The 9,579-nt window shown below is 32.5% G+C and overlaps 1 non-coding gene across 1 annotated transcript; it reads left to right on the plus strand.

Annotated features, from left to right (window-relative positions):
* The first annotated feature begins 1,132 nt into the window (after window positions 1-1,132).
* On the plus strand, window positions 1,133-1,239 carry LOC140815235 (small nucleolar RNA R71). Its single transcript, XR_012114306.1, has one exon. It is a non-coding gene; the product is annotated as a small nucleolar RNA R71 (small nucleolar RNA).
* Window positions 1,240-9,579: the final 8,340 nt, after the last annotated feature.

Genomic DNA, 9,579 nt, shown 5'->3' on the forward strand with positions numbered 1-9,579 from the left:
TTATACTATAATTTCAATTTCAAAAATTAATAAATTATATTTGAATTATAAAAAAATCGTTTCATTCTCTAATATTTCCACAAACCTTATGCATAGCTTGTGTCACGATCCACTAGTATTATATATAATATAGAGAGATACCACGAATATGTTTCTGTTTGCCAAAACAAAAAATAATAGCATCATTATATTTATTTTATTTTATACCCAAATCATATTTTCCATTCTCATTACGTCTCTCGAAATAATAAAGTGATGTTTCCTAATTTTTCGTTGCTTCTGAAAAACAATTCATATTATTTTATCGTGTCACACAAATTTTGATATTATTTCATATCTGTATAAATAAGTATGATATTGTTCCTCTGGTTTTTTAAAATTTTATTTGACCTCCCAAGTGAAAGTTATATAACCGTAATTAATTTTTTTCTATTTTAAAATGAAACTAATTTATTTTTCAAAATAAAAATAAACGGAGAAGGAAGCGCGACAAATTTTTCAACGTCGAGTTTGATAAAAGCCACCCTACAAAATAATATTATTGGTCACATTAAAATAATGAGATAAACTAAACTCTCGGACTGACGCAGTAATATATAAATCATGTTAGTCAGATAAATCATATTAAACAAACTTTTTGTGATATCTTCGTCCGAGAAAATGTTTGTAGACATAATCAATTCATAATCATTAGTCAAGTGATAAGCTATTCCACAAATTCAAACACTTCATTAGTGATGCTCTCAATAAATATTGATCACACAATATGTTGATCACACAATATGGATTGCCATCTTGGCAATCCTGCACATCATGCTCACCCCCATTCTTATCACAGAAAATTTCTTGCAGACGCATAGCCGACCCACTCATGCTCATCCCATCAATCTTTCTATTCAAAGCCTCTAATTGTGCTGAAACCGCCGACAAATCATTAACTTGATTAACTCCAGCACCTCGTCTCTGCCTATCAGACTGAGGATGATAGCTACTAGCAGCCATCTCCTCCAATAACTCATATCCTTCCTCCGCCGTCTTTCTCAGTAAGTTACCACAGGCAGCAGCATCTATCATAGTACGATTAGGAGTAAGCAGACCGTAGTAGAAAGTTTGAACAACTAACTCAAGAGGCAGCTCATGGTGTGGACATCTCCTCAACAAGTCCTTGTAGCGCTCCCATGCCTCGTAAAGTGACTCTTGCTCATATTGGGCAAAAGTAGTAATGTCGGCTCTAAGCTTCATAGTCTTCGATGGAGGAAAGTACTTGATCAGGAACGCCTTTGCCATATCTTCCCATGTAGTAATAGACCCTACAGGCAAACAGTTTAACCACGACTTAGCTTTATCTCTCAGTGAAAATGGAAATAAACGCAAACGAACAACATCATCAGATACGTCATTAAACTTAAAAGTATCACAAATTTCAAGAAATTCAGCTATATGAGAATTAGGGTCGTCAAGTGCACTTCTCCCAAATTAGACAGTGTTCTGAATCATCTGAATGATAGCTGGCTTGATCTCAAACTGATTAACTCGGATGACTGGTCTTACGATGCTTGGACGTGCTCCATCAAGAGACGGCTGTGCATAATCCAACATCGGTATACGCCTTGGCTCCTCTCTTTGTTGATCGCCTTCCATTCTTTCCTTCGCTCTTTGCTGCTGTAGTCGACGTCTAGCTGTGCGTTCGATCTCGGGGTCAAAAGGCTCAAGCTTAAACTCGAGTGATCTTCGCATGCACCACAAGAAAAGTCTGCAACACAATGAGAGTATCAAATAACAATAAAATAAATAATACTAAAGAATTTAAATGAAAAATAAAAATTTGTGAAGATGTAAGGTGAGGGGGAGCCGAAATAAAAGGAAAGAAATTCTATTCCTGGGCTAAAAGTTGGAGATGTAAGGAGACGAGGAAAGTCTTGACGATTGTACAATGAAAATGATCGGTGTACTCCCGACTGTTAGCCACTTGAGCTTATTTTCCTGCTTTTCGACACCCTTCTCTGCACTTAAGAATCGAATAAAGTTCAAATTATGGTTAGTGATAAATGGACACGGGGGTGCATGCTAGTGAGACTTGTATTGAAGTGCTAATTGAGTGACTCGCATGATCGGATGATTGATCTATTTGAAGTACGAATGACTAGACCCATCATGACACACACACACACATTCAAATTAGTGTCAAGATTTATGTGTAGATGAGAATGAGTATCCGTTTGGGATTTGACTTGATTATGATTTGTATGTGGGAAAGTTCACTAAGGCACGAGCATAACAGTTGTTAACTCACCATTGACATTTACTTGTGTTGGTTATTTCCTGTTTGAGTATTTTGTGTTTGTTTTGTTTGTTTAGAATTTCGTGCTTTAACCTATTTTGCTCGAGGACGAGCAAAAGGTTAGTATGAGGGGGTTGATAGGACTCGTTTTTACGTGTTTTTAGTGTTGGTTTTGAGTCGCATTCATGCATCATATTAGTTTGTTTAGTTTAATTTTGTATCATTTTAGCATTATTTAGCATTTGACTGACCTCGTGTATTTTGTGGTGATTTTGTAGGAATTGAACCAAAAAGTGGGAGAAACTTTGGCATAATGTCGAAGAGGATTCGCTAGGGCGGTTAAAAGTGACCGCCCCAGCGAGCATTGTGGTCTGGCCGAGGATTTTTGCGCGAGTGTCTCGCTAGGGCGGTCAAAAATGACCGCCCCAGCGAAACCTGGGACATGACCGAGGAAGTTTATTCGAGGACTACTCGCTAGGGCAGTCAAAATATACCGCCCTAGCGAGAAGCGAGATTGAGAAAGATTTGTTTCCAAATTTTGAGGGACTCTATCCTACACCAAAACCTAACACACGAGATCAGCCGTTTTGACACACCTTTATCAGACTTTTCATCACTTTTCTTGGAGAGGAGGCTAGGAGCAAAGGAGATTTCGAAGACTTCGAGATTTTCACGCGTCGTGGTCGTCATCCATCGTCATCTTTAGTATTTTCATTATTCAGTATTTTATTTCTTACATTGATTGTTGGTTTTTATCATGAATTTCAGTAGCTAAACTCTAGATTTGTTGGGATTTGAGGGGATCCTACCCCGTACTCGTTGTTTAACATTATTTCTCGACGTTTTTATTAGTGATTTGTTTATGCTATTGTTCTTTCTTATTTCAATCGAAGCCTAGCTAACTTCCTTTGATTATTTCATGTTGTTAATGATTTCGATAGAATAATTAACAATACGATCAAATAGTATAAACCACGAATTTACAATTTTAGTAGATATACGGAATTGGGTACGTGTCGATAGTGATAGTTCACCCGGATGAAAGCTAGTGGATTCCATAGAATGTAATGCAATCTTGAACTGTTAAATACTTGAGGACACTTGAGTACTGCATGTTTATGATTAGTATTAATATAGCTCGACAGAGTATATTAATTAGTCTAGGGAATTCTGTCGAACACACGAGTAAAAGTCGAGTGTAATTATTTAAACACGAGTGGTAGGTGAACTGATAATTCCCAACAAATTCATTTCTCATTTGATTTAATCCAAATTAATCATTGCTCTCTTGACACATTTTCTTTGCATTTTAATTATTTGAATTGTTTATTCTACATTAGTTCAATCATCAAATCAATTTATCGTTGCTAAAGAAATTTTACTTGAAAATAAAAAGAGTGTGACGCAGCCCTTGTGGATCGATACTCGTATTCACAAAATACGACCTGTAAGACCGTCTCACACAAGTTTTTGTCGTGACTTACAATATCATATGTATGACATATATACATAGAATCAATCTTCTGATATGTATTAAATCATAAATAAATCTCTCAATTTTTTTTTTTTTTAAAAAAAAGATATATGATAAGTTTCAAATCGAAATCACGAAAGGGTGACATAGAAAATTGATTCTCCGGATCGATCTTTAATCAAGAACCTTTAATTATCATCCAATCAAGAAATTAAAAAAACACAAAAACTTTTGTGAGAAAAATATTATGTTTGGGTCATCCGTTAAAAGAAATATTATTTTTGGCAAAAACTTGTGTGAGACGGTCTCACGGGTATTATTTGTGAGACGGATCTCTTATTTGGGTCGCCCATGAAAAAGTATCACTTTTTATGCTAAGAGTATTACTTTTTAGTGTGAATATAGGTAGGATTGACCCGTCTCACAGATTATGATCCGTGAGACGGTCTCACATGAGACTCACTCATTATTTTTTTAAAAAAATATATTAATTTTATTGTAATTATGACATGTTTGTTTGTCTCATGAATGAAAATCCATAACCGTCTTACAACATATCTCCACTTTAAAAAAAAAAACCAAAAATATAAGACACGTTGCCCTAATCCATACCCGACCCTCTCCTTTTTCTTTTTACAACATCTCAATTTTTTAAAAAAAAAAAAAGAAAAAAAAAAGCCAAGATTCTTGATATTGGTGAGAAAATCGATGTCACCCAACAAATATTCTAACATGTCATCTTCTGTCAGCTTGCCATAAACGAACAATGATTGACTCCATTCTTTAGTATCTTGGGATCCCATGAAAATGTCGTCTGTCTCTCCCTTTATATATAATCAAAATTCAAAAGACGTAATAATAACTCTAGAGGAAATTAAACTTGGCAGCTAATTAACAAGGAGAGAAATTTATCATACTTTTGGCCGATTTTAATTTACGAGTTGTTCGTTTATTAATATAATTTTTGTAAAATATATATATGATAAAATCATCGTGTTCTTTCCACCGAATACATAATCTACAAAAGAGAATATGTTAGATACAATAATATCATATCACAAGTTTGATTCACATGAGTTGCAGTAATTGCAATTATTGAAAGAGTAATTGTTGAAGTACAATAATTGTTTATAGTTTGAGAGTGATCAACAGATACCACTTAAATTGATATTCATTTTAAAATATTGTTGTTATTTGTCACAGTATTTCTCATCAGTTATATCTTTTTGTTAAATGACGAGCGTTTGATCTTACAATATCATCATACATTTTAGTGTTTCGAATAAATATTATGGAGTAGGTCTCTTGTGAGACGGTCTCACGAATCTTTGTCTGTGAGATGAGTCAACCCTACCGTGTTCACAATAAAAAGTAATACTTTTAGCATTTTTTCATGGATGACCCAAATAAGAGATCCGTCTTATAAATACGACACATGTGACCGTCTCACACGAGTTTTTGTCAACATTATGAGAAGTTATATTTTCTAAGATTGTATCATATAACATGTCGAATGAAAAACCATTTTTATTAACATATTTTACTGAAAAAAAAAACATATTTTATTATCATACAACATATTTTAATGAAAAACCATTTTTATTAAAAAATGATTATTTTGTAAAATATAAAAGTAATATAAATTACAACATATTTTAATGAAAAACGTAATCAAATAGTCTTGGGGATTTCTATTATGATGATTGCTCAAAACTACGTGGGCCAATTGTGTCTTTTGGCCAATCAGCATCAGTCAAGCCAGTTGGTTGACTGGTCAAAATTAGGACCAGTCCATTACATAACAAAACATGAAATGAGGCAAATTAAAGCTAAAGTAGGTTCGAAAACTGTGCCAGGAAAGAAAACATGGAAATCGGTGGTCATTTTTCTGAAGAAAAGAATCTGCTTTGGGAACATGCCTCAAAGATTACCCAATCTCCATGTTCAAACTTATATATCATCATTTTTTTAAAAAAAAAAATTGAATCATGTGAAAAATTTCATGGATTTGGAGCTCCGAGTCCAATGTGTTGTGAGATCTATTGATTTATTATAGAATGAATTGGCATCGAATTAGATTATATGCATAGGTATTCCCGAAAATTTATTCTGGATTTGAGTTTAACCTATCTCGAGAGATTTGTTAATTATCTCGCATCGGTTGGATAAATAACCGGAGAGTTGTATATATAGGCTTAGACAATCATCTCCTCTTGAGCTAGCTTTTGGGGTTGAGTTACATCCAAGTTCCAATCTTAACTTGATATCAGAGTCATGTTCCACCGTTATGTGTTAAATTGCCTATAGTTAGGCCACCCGTTTTGCCCATAATTAGGTCATTTGTAAACTTCACGCTCCATATGTTCATTCTTGGACGTGAGAAATGTGTTAATTTTCTCACATCAGTTGGATAAATAACCTGAAAAATGTATATATGAGCTTGGACAATCCTCCCCTCTTAAGCTAATTTTTTGGGGTTGAGTTAGGTTCAAATTCCAATCTTAACAAGATTGTATAAAGTTTATTTATCACGTATGAGATTCTTGATTATTTTTTTTTTATGGACGTGTATGTAAGAATGAGTAAGCAGCATCCTAAAACTAGTGTTTCATTATGAAATATACAAGACTTGATTAATTATCCTTAATTATTTTTGTACTTTTCAAACTTATCATATAAAATTAATCAGATAAACAAATTTACACGAATAAATTGAGTTGATTAGACAACTGATACTATTGTTCTTACGACTCTTGCCATTCAAATTTGTTGAATTCAGAATTTCAAATCAAGGAGTGAAATTCCACATCGACGTATTCTTTCCTCGGTGATTTTATTATCCAATAATTGATTTTTCTCTTATCCGCACCTATCCTAGGCCTAAGATTTTCATACCTTTCTTGTCGGATTTTGGACAAGACTTTCGTACACATATCCAAGTCATAAATCTGATTAATTATTATTATTATTATTATTATTATTATTATTATTACTAAAGGAAAAGGTGGCCGTAGTAATGTGAACTCAACATCTACAAAACACGGGGAGACTCGAGAATGTGTAGACAATCGTGATACCGAGTCAATTTCTTCTAAAATAATAAACATTTCAAAAATATTTAGTATATTTTCCAGATAGATAATGCACCAAAAAATAAATATGGTAGGAGGTTAAGACACCATAATTCATGGATGCTTTTGCTATTTTCTCGTGGTAAATATCATTAGTCTAATGTGAGACGATATCATAAATCTATATCCATGAGACGAATTGTCTCGATCATTACCCATAAAAAAATATTTTTTTATTAATCAACTCGGATAGGAGATCCGTCTCATTCTGACTTGTAAAACAATCTCACATGAATTTTTTGTATAAAGATTGATGCAACAAAAAAATCAAAGTGAACACCAGACCTTCCCCAGTTATTTACTCGCCCACATATTCGAGCTTTATGCGACTTGGTTTGAAATTGTTGTGGCTCAAGTTCATCGTGTCTACATTAATAAACAATGCAAGTAAAACGGTTTTGTTTTACAAAAATCTTATAAAAATTGTGTACTTAGTAGGTTTAAGAAAAACTAGGAATTACAAAAGAATGATAGGATGACCAAAATAAGAGTAGCAGTTTTAATTTGTGAAATAATTTTATTTCGAACAAGGGTAAGGCAAAAATTTGTATCAGACAGTTTCATATGTCGTATTTTGTGAGACATGACTCTTATTTGGGTCATCCATGAAAAAATATTACTTTTTATTGTGAATATCGATAAAATTGACTCGTTTCACAGATAAAGATTCGTGAGACCATAGACCTATTTCAAGAGTAGAGCCCATCGAAAAATTCCAATTCCAAATCTACCTTACACGTGGCAGACGTAGGGGGCTCGATTTGGAATAATTGCGACTTACGAGGAAGGAGCTACACTGTCTTAATCAGCACCCATCTTTATCCGTTGGTTGGTAGTGCGTGGGACCCATTTCCCGATAGACAAGTAAAGCATCATGAACCCGATTAGCTTGCAAAATGGTAAGAAAGTTTGAAAAACGGAACGAAATTTAAAAGGCCGTCGATATCTTATGTTTTGATATTTTTTATCAAAGAGAAAATATTTTTTAATTATACTATTTGATTAACGTTATTCTAATATGGGATTTCTGAACTAATCTCAGACGAACTTGTCCATGTAGTGGTCACAATGATGTTTTAAATCCACACCAACCACGACATATCTTATAAAAGTAGTTTGTTAAAATTGAGAATTGAATTTAGTTTAACTCTAAAAATTAGTTTAATTTTTTTTTTCAAATTAATATATTCAACTTTCAAAGATTTAATCCAGTCGATGTGAGACATTTAACACTTCTTTTCACCCTCATTAATGAGTGACTAGAACATGAAGTTTACATTATCGGGTGGTTCATAAGACAATCTAAAACATATATAATCGTGATTCTGAGTTAAGATTGAGACCTGAACCCAACTAAAACTAAAAAACTATCTCAAATGGATGATTGTTTAAGTCTATATATACGACTATCAAATAATTAATCAAGTCGATGTAGGATATTTAATACAACTATCAAGTAATTTCACATCATCGGATGGCTAATAGGACAGTACAATATATAACGATCAATTTGGACTCCGATATCACGTTAAGATTTAGATATAAACTTAACACAACTCAAAAAATAGCTTAAGAGATAATGTTATTCAATATATGTATAATTTCTAATAACTTAGCTATATTTAACATTGGTTATGAATTTGACTAACATAATTAACGTTGTGCATGTGACCCCAACGTCACATCATGTAACGAAACCAAATATCGTATCGTCGGAAACATTTGAAAAGTTTTGTCCCCTTCTAAATGCATATCGAAAACTCGTCCAATTATATATGCGTAATTAATACACATACGTATGTGTGTGAAAGATATTTAAAATAGTATTTATGATTGAAATTGGTGGCCGCCACTCTTTCGAACGGGCCATGTCGTGACACATTGATTCCGTTGAGAATTGCTACACTCCGAGGTATGAGATTGGAATTGTAGGGGACGTTACAAATAAGAATAATTATTTATTTAAGCTATTCTTTGATGCAGAATATCAAAGAATATTATATTATGCATCAAATATATATTTTTGATATGCTGCACACTTAAATATCAAAGAATACTAGTATTTAACCCGTGCGATGCACATGATGATATTATTAAAAATTAGTGAAAAATGAATAGACATTTAAATCGAAAAAAATAATATAATTATAAAAACTATGTTTTCGCTAATTTTAATTTTTTTTTAAATACAACACATATCGATTAATTTTTTTGACTAACAATCACTATCATATATCAAAATTTTTGAGTGTGTTAGCCTAAGACAATGTGACATGATGCTTACTGTGTTTAGTGTTTTGATGTCAATCATCAACCTTAATACATATTTAATTCTTTAATTTTTGAAAAGCTATATATTATTATTTTTTAACATATGATAAGCAAATATTTTCAAATCAATTTCAATAAAATTAATGAGAAGTATTTTTTTTTAAAATTCAATAATTTCATCCAAATCCACATTTACAAACAATTTTGTGACATGACACGTGTTTGACACATTTGAATGATAAAAATAATTATTTCATCAATAGCTTTATCCAAATGGGTGGTGATTTTATCTACAAAATCTATTCATAATATATACATCAGCCTATTATTCCTAAAGAAAAATAAAATATGCGATTATAAATAAATTATGTATAAGCCAGAAAAGTTATTTTTATTAACATTTACTATGTGTATTCCAAAAT

The sequence above is a fragment of the Primulina eburnea genome, chromosome 1, assembly GCF_022965805.1.
Source record: "Primulina eburnea isolate SZY01 chromosome 1, ASM2296580v1, whole genome shotgun sequence".
NCBI classification, from domain to species: domain Eukaryota; kingdom Viridiplantae; phylum Streptophyta; class Magnoliopsida; order Lamiales; family Gesneriaceae; genus Primulina; species Primulina eburnea.